The 6,419-nt window shown below is 41.1% G+C and overlaps 1 pseudogene; it reads left to right on the forward strand.

Annotated features, from left to right (window-relative positions):
- The first annotated feature begins 6,098 nt into the window (after positions 1–6,098).
- The window catches only part of LOC102861410, a 13,020-nt pseudogene continuing 12,699 nt past the window's right edge, over positions 6,099–6,419 (forward strand).

Below are 6,419 nucleotides of genomic sequence, written 5' to 3' on the forward strand. Positions count from 1 at the left end.
AAAAAAAAATCAGCTTTGGCAAGCTCTAGTGGCCTAGTGGCCAGAAACTGCACTGCAATCCCAGAGGTGCATAGTTCGAATACACCAGATGCTCTGCTGGAGAAGGAGGGACAATCTCCTCCGCTACCAGTCAAATCCGATTTGATGTTACACACACACACACACACACACACACACACACACACACACCCTAAACATCAGCTTTTAAAAGACTTAATTCTGCAAATAAACCATTTACACTTAAAGTTTAATGGTCTTTGCACATGGTAGTAACCAGAGCTATGGGGTAAAAGTGGGAGCATATTTACACATCTTTCACTCACTAACTCATTGCCACTGAGTTGGAAATGACTTAAAGCCGACTGCCCATTGGGTTTCCAAGGCTGAAAACTGCACAGGCGGAGACTGTCCATCTTTCTCCCAAGGAACAACTGATGGATTCAAACTGCCAAACAGGAGCCCTCTTTGGGTCAGCAGCTTAACTCCCCACAGACTACACCAGAACTTCCTATATCTTTATGCAGCTGATTACTACCGTATTCATAAGAACTCCTACACAGTCAGCTGTAACTCCAAGCCAGAAACTGCAAGATACACATGTGAAAAAAAACTCAATGAAATTTGCTTTTGCACTGTCATTTAAAATTTCTCCATGTATATGTTTAGTTGTTGTTATTGTTGTTGTGTGTCATCATATTGACCCACAGTTGACCCTCCAGCTGGACTAGTAAATCTTACTGTCCAGCCTTCTCCCCCCAGGGCGTGTATTTCTTTATAACATTCTTTCACTCTTGTGGACACCATTTTCAAAAGAATTGCAGAAACACATATTAAAAAAAGAAAGAAAGTCTACTAAAATAGAAGAAACATTTGCAAAGGCCTGAACTACAAAAAAAAAGACTGTTAGGACAGCTGACTATGGTTTCCTACAGGTACTTTACAAAATGAGTACTTTTACTGCCTTGTCATTTGACACAAATCAATATACCATAAACTACTCTTAAGTCTTCATTTTGTGCTTTAACAAAAGCTGACATTGATTCTTAATGAAGTCTTTTTATAGTTCCATTGCTATCCCATGTCTCTTGTGAAGATATATTAAACCTGTGGGTGCTCCATAAAACTAAACAATTAATTGGCTCCATCACAAAACCCCAAGAAGCTGCTATAACATGGTTAAAACAAAGATAAACTAAAGCCGAACTCAATGACCAGTCTATCTGGTACGTTTGTTTACTATATTGGAGCAAATTTTCTTTGACTGGGTCCTTTCTTTCAAAGGAAACTACAAAAGATGCCCCCCCCCAGTGGATTTGTCTTATAAATTTCCAATACTGTCATCAAGTAAGAAGTGCTCTTTCTTCAGGAACTCTTATAATGAATCATCAGACCAGGGTGCAGGACAATTAGGACAGCAGCTAGACTTTGTGGGGTCACATAGAGCTCTGAATCCTTGCTTCCTCCTTTATTCTGTGACCTTGGGTGAGTAACTAAACCCTCTTTGACTCTTGCTTTCAATTATCAAATGGAGATAGCAGACCTACTTAGAGGACTGTTCTGATAACTAAATTAGATAACATACTTAATAGATTGCTTAGCACCATACATAGACCAAAATAAATACTGAATAAGGGACTGCAATTACTAAAAAAATGTTTAAGAAAATATTTTAGGTGTAATTTAACACTCAAACTCCAACTGATGGTGCAAGCATTTGAAGAAAAACGATGTAAATTCAAGGACAGATTTTTCTTTCATGCACTTGACCTGATTAGCCATTCCATTAGTGCTTTTCAAACTGCAGGTCTTGACCCATGGGACATGAAACCAGTTAGTGGATTTCAACCTATACATTTTAAATAAAATGCAATTAAAAATACAAGAAGTCCCTGCACATGGGAAATCTAAGCATGCTTCATGAAATTTGCTGAAGTATACATATTCAACAGAGCTCTGGTGGCCTAGTGTTAAGAAATTGCACTATAATCCCAAAGGCATATATTCCTAACATGTTTGCAAATTGAGTTGTTGTAGTTGTTATGCACCATCCAGTAAGCAGGTTTTCAGAGGCAATAAATTAAACAGGAAGAGAATACTCATCTCCACCCAGCAGAGCAATTGGTGGATTCAAACCAAAATTTATTACTTCTTACAATGCAAAACAAATAAAAATATCCTAAAAACCACTGCTTTACATTACAATGAGAGTGACAATAGGAAACACGGAGTACTCAGTGTTACACACTGTGCTAAGTACATACAGTTATTAGCTCATTTGGCACTCACAAATCTTAGAAGGTTGGTGCTATTGATTCTCCCATTTTAAAGATGAAGAAACAGACTTAGAGATTAAATCACTTGCCAACAGTGTAGAACTACTAACAAGGTCAAGGTTCACATTCAGGTCCTTGACTACAGAACTCTAGTGGCCTACGAGGTAGGGAGCTGCACAGCCAACTCAAAGACGATGGTTTGAATCCACAAACTGCTCCAAGGAAATAAAAATGGGAAACTTCCTCCCATGCAATTAAAAAACTCTGGAAACTCAATGCAGTGTCAGCTAAGAGGTTGTTTCAACTCAATGTCAATTAGCCTTTTTAAAAAAATTTAGATTTTAAAGTCGGTTTCTTATATAAAAGTTACTCAAAAGGTAAAGTTCTTCATAAGGTCTAATTTAAGTATGATAAATGGAGAAAATATTGATGTTGTTCAGGATGTGATTTTAGTCGGACCCACAATCAATGCTCATGGAAGCCGCAGTCAAGAAATCAAACAAGCATTGCATTGGGCAAATCTGCTGCAAAAGATCTCTCTAAAGTACCAAATAGCAAAAATGTCACACTGAAGACTTACGTGCATCTGCTACAAACTGTGGTATTTTAAATGGCCTCATACACGTACTTTCTCAAAGATTTCATTTTACATGAATCCACAAACACCATCCATAGTAGCTGTGTTGTTGTTTGCCATTGAGGCAAAATGAACCATATCTGACCTTCCAGTGGGTAAAACCCAGAGGCAGTTAATTGCATGGGGGGAGATTGCCCATCCTTGGGACTTCAGCACATCATCTTACGACTAGACCACTATATGCATATTCAATTAAACTATCATTTAAAAAGATGGATGAAGAATTGATGCTTTTGAATTGTGGTGCTGATGAAGAATACCATACAGAACTCTGAGGTTTTATTTATAGTTTATTTTTTATTTGATACAGGCCATCCTCTTTACAATCACTGGTTATGCGTCAGAAAGTTGGACAATGACTAGGGAAGATAGAAGGAATATTGATGCCTTTAAGCTGTGGTGCTGGAGAAGAGTATTGAATTGTACCATGGACTCCTAAAAAAACAAACAGGTTCATCCTAGAGGGGGTTAAACCGGGCGGCTCCTTGGAGGCAAGGATTCTGAGGCTTCATCTGACATACTTTGGACATGTTGTAAGGAGGGACCGGTCCTCGGAGAAGGACATCATGCTTGGGAGGGTGGAGGGACAGCGCAGGAGGGGAAGACCCTCTATGAGGTGGATTGATTCAGTGACTGGGGTAATCGGGATGGGAGTGTCAGAGACAGTGCAACTAGCACAGAACAGAGCAGAGTTTAGGGCTGTTTTGTACATAGGGTCACTATGAGTCACAAGCGACTTGACGGCACATAACAATAACAACAACATTGATTTTAATGAAAATTTACAGAAAACTTGGATTTCCATTCATTCATTGCTGCACAGTTGTAAGGAGTTGCACTGCCATCTCAAAGAATGTCAAAGGATTGACATTCACCAAATGCTCCAGAGAAGAAAGATGGGAAATCTCCTCTGAGATTCACTGCCCCTGAAAACCCTCCAGAGGGTCAGCTAGGGGTTGGCTCCATCTCCAAAATATATAACAACATGAACAAACAAATCTGCCTTGGAAGAAGGGAAGCTAGAATGCTCCTTAGAAGCGAGGATGCTGAGACTTTGTTGCATATACTCTGGGCATGTTCTCAGGAGAGGCCAGTGACTTGAGAAGGACATCATGCTCGATAAAGAAGAGAGTCAGTGAAAAGAGATTTATAGATACAGTGGTTGCACCAATCAGCTCCCGTGCAGCAGGGGCACTGAGGATGTCACAGGACCAGACACAGTTCCACTCTGCTGTGAGTGGAGTCGCTATGAAGCAGAGCAGAAGCAACAAGACTAACAACAAGTTCAAGTTTGGGAAAGCATAATTTGGAGAAGGCTGTGTTATTCAGAGGTGAAAACCTAGGTGTGAGATATGGCTTCTGTCCCTGGCAGTGCTGCTTTAGTGGCTTGGTGTTGGCAAGTCATTTAATCTCGCCCGTCTGGATTTCCTCACCTACAAAACGGGATTGATACTATCTGCCCTTCCTCCCCACGGGCCTTTGTGAGAGAAGTGTATGTACATGCAACTTGTGCAAATGTTATGGTGTGTTACTCAGTTATATGATATCATCATTAATACCACCCAAGAGGCCTCACACTTATAGGAACAAACACCAAGCATGACTAAAAAGTTTCCAAACTTCCATGCACTTGATGGAAACATTCTGCAAAATTTGTGGTACACAGTAGGTCTGTATCAAATGTTTACCAAATCGAAATATGTTCATTAGTTCCACATGCATGCATGTTTTCTCCATCCCTTTTTTATTTCTTCTTGATTTTTAATTTTATACATCTCTTTCTTGAGCACCTACTATGTGCTAGGTTATAAAAGTTCTAAATACAAAAAAGGGGGAAGAAAAGCTACAAGATGTTCCCTTGCCCCAGAAAAGTTTCTTATTAATTTCTAAAATAAACTTTGCCATTATTGTATAAAAAAATTAAAATATCACTTTCTCAGTTACCGATGAATAAATATATCACCACCACAATATGGTATCTTTAAATAACATACAAATACAACACATTTATCATAGTGCTTTATATATACAGTAGTTTTTCTTTCTCACATCAATCACCTAAGTATGTCAAATAGGTATTACCTTCCTTATTCCAAAGTCAGCCTACTATACATACCATTAAGACTCTACTGTCAAAGTTTCTTAGTATTAGATGAACTTTCAGATAAAATATCATTTAAATCAATAGGAAGAGACATCTAATAGCATATATAAGCTTTCCTCCATACATTCATAAGTTGAAGAAGATATAATGCAACCATTTAGCCTCCATAAAATGCATTTTTCAAAATATTTCTCTAAAACACCTGACAATGGGAAAATTTTTTTTTCTTATGGGTAATTTTCTGTAAAATATACTAAACTAGTATTTTATCTTCTCATAAAATAAAGGAGAGAGTCATAAGGGTGTTGCCCCTTTGTTGACTTTTTGAAGATTACTCCCAATTGATTGTTGGATTCAGATTCCTGAGTCACACTGCCGAATAAATGCTGGCCATTTTATATACAACCCACCGACTACGCTAAGTGCTTCTTACAGGAGGACATTGATTTAACTGACAACTTAATGAATTGAAAATCTGCTGCTGGATATTTGCTAAAGCTTTTTATTAAAACTGCCTTATCTTTTGTATCATAACCACTCCCTCTCTCTCACCTCAGTACACACGCGCACATACACACTCCCCTCACTCCCCTCCACCAGATCCTTTCCAGGCCATTCTTTGCAAACCCTATTAAAATTTTACAACACATGGTGGTGGTAGTTACCAGGCTTTCTTCTCCTCCTTGACCCCCTCGATCCATCAGTGGGTCTTTAACTAATTTCCTCAAAATCTAGAATTCAGAAAACAAACAGGATGACTCTGATCGAAGAACAGCTAATACGGAACATTTCAACATCTGCCCTTCTGCTTACAGATAACCGAGGATAAAAGCCGTACCCCACCCACCGTAGCCACAGCGTGAGGGGTCCAATCTCGCTTTCACAGAGCTCAGTAAGAAAGGGCGGTTATAAGACCAGGAAAACCACCACAAGCCCTGGGAGATGATAAGGAAAACACATTTTACACCACCGGCAGCGTGCGGTCTCCAGGCTCCAGTTCTTAGTAAACAGGGAAAACCTTTGTCTTGCCTCAGCCACCAGGCTGGTGGCTCTTCAGAATTGGGGCAACAAGAGTTGGTGCGAAATGGCTTGGCAGAGGTTAAACAAAGCGCCGCAGCTCGCGGGGGAGACGGGCTGGAGTCTGCTAGGCGTCGGGATCCCGGACGGCGAGGTCTCCGCGCGTCGCCGGCCGCAGGCGGGAGCTGCGCCGGGGACGCGAGGACCCGGGGACGCCGGGACGGGATGCCGAGCCGCGGGAAGGGGAGAAAAGACTAGGACGTCCCACGCTCCCGGCAAGTTCCCGGGGCGCAGCCCGTCGGCAGGTCCCCACCGGCGCGCCCCCGGAGCGCAGGTTCCCCGCGCCCGGACGCCGCCCAGGAGTGCACGGCCGGCCGCGCCGAGCCCA

The sequence above is a fragment of the Elephantulus edwardii genome, unplaced genomic scaffold (assembly GCF_000299155.1).
Source record: "Elephantulus edwardii isolate Elephantulus edwardi_28Jun2011 unplaced genomic scaffold, EleEdw1.0 scaffold00220, whole genome shotgun sequence".
Classification (NCBI taxonomy): domain Eukaryota; kingdom Metazoa; phylum Chordata; class Mammalia; order Macroscelidea; family Macroscelididae; genus Elephantulus; species Elephantulus edwardii.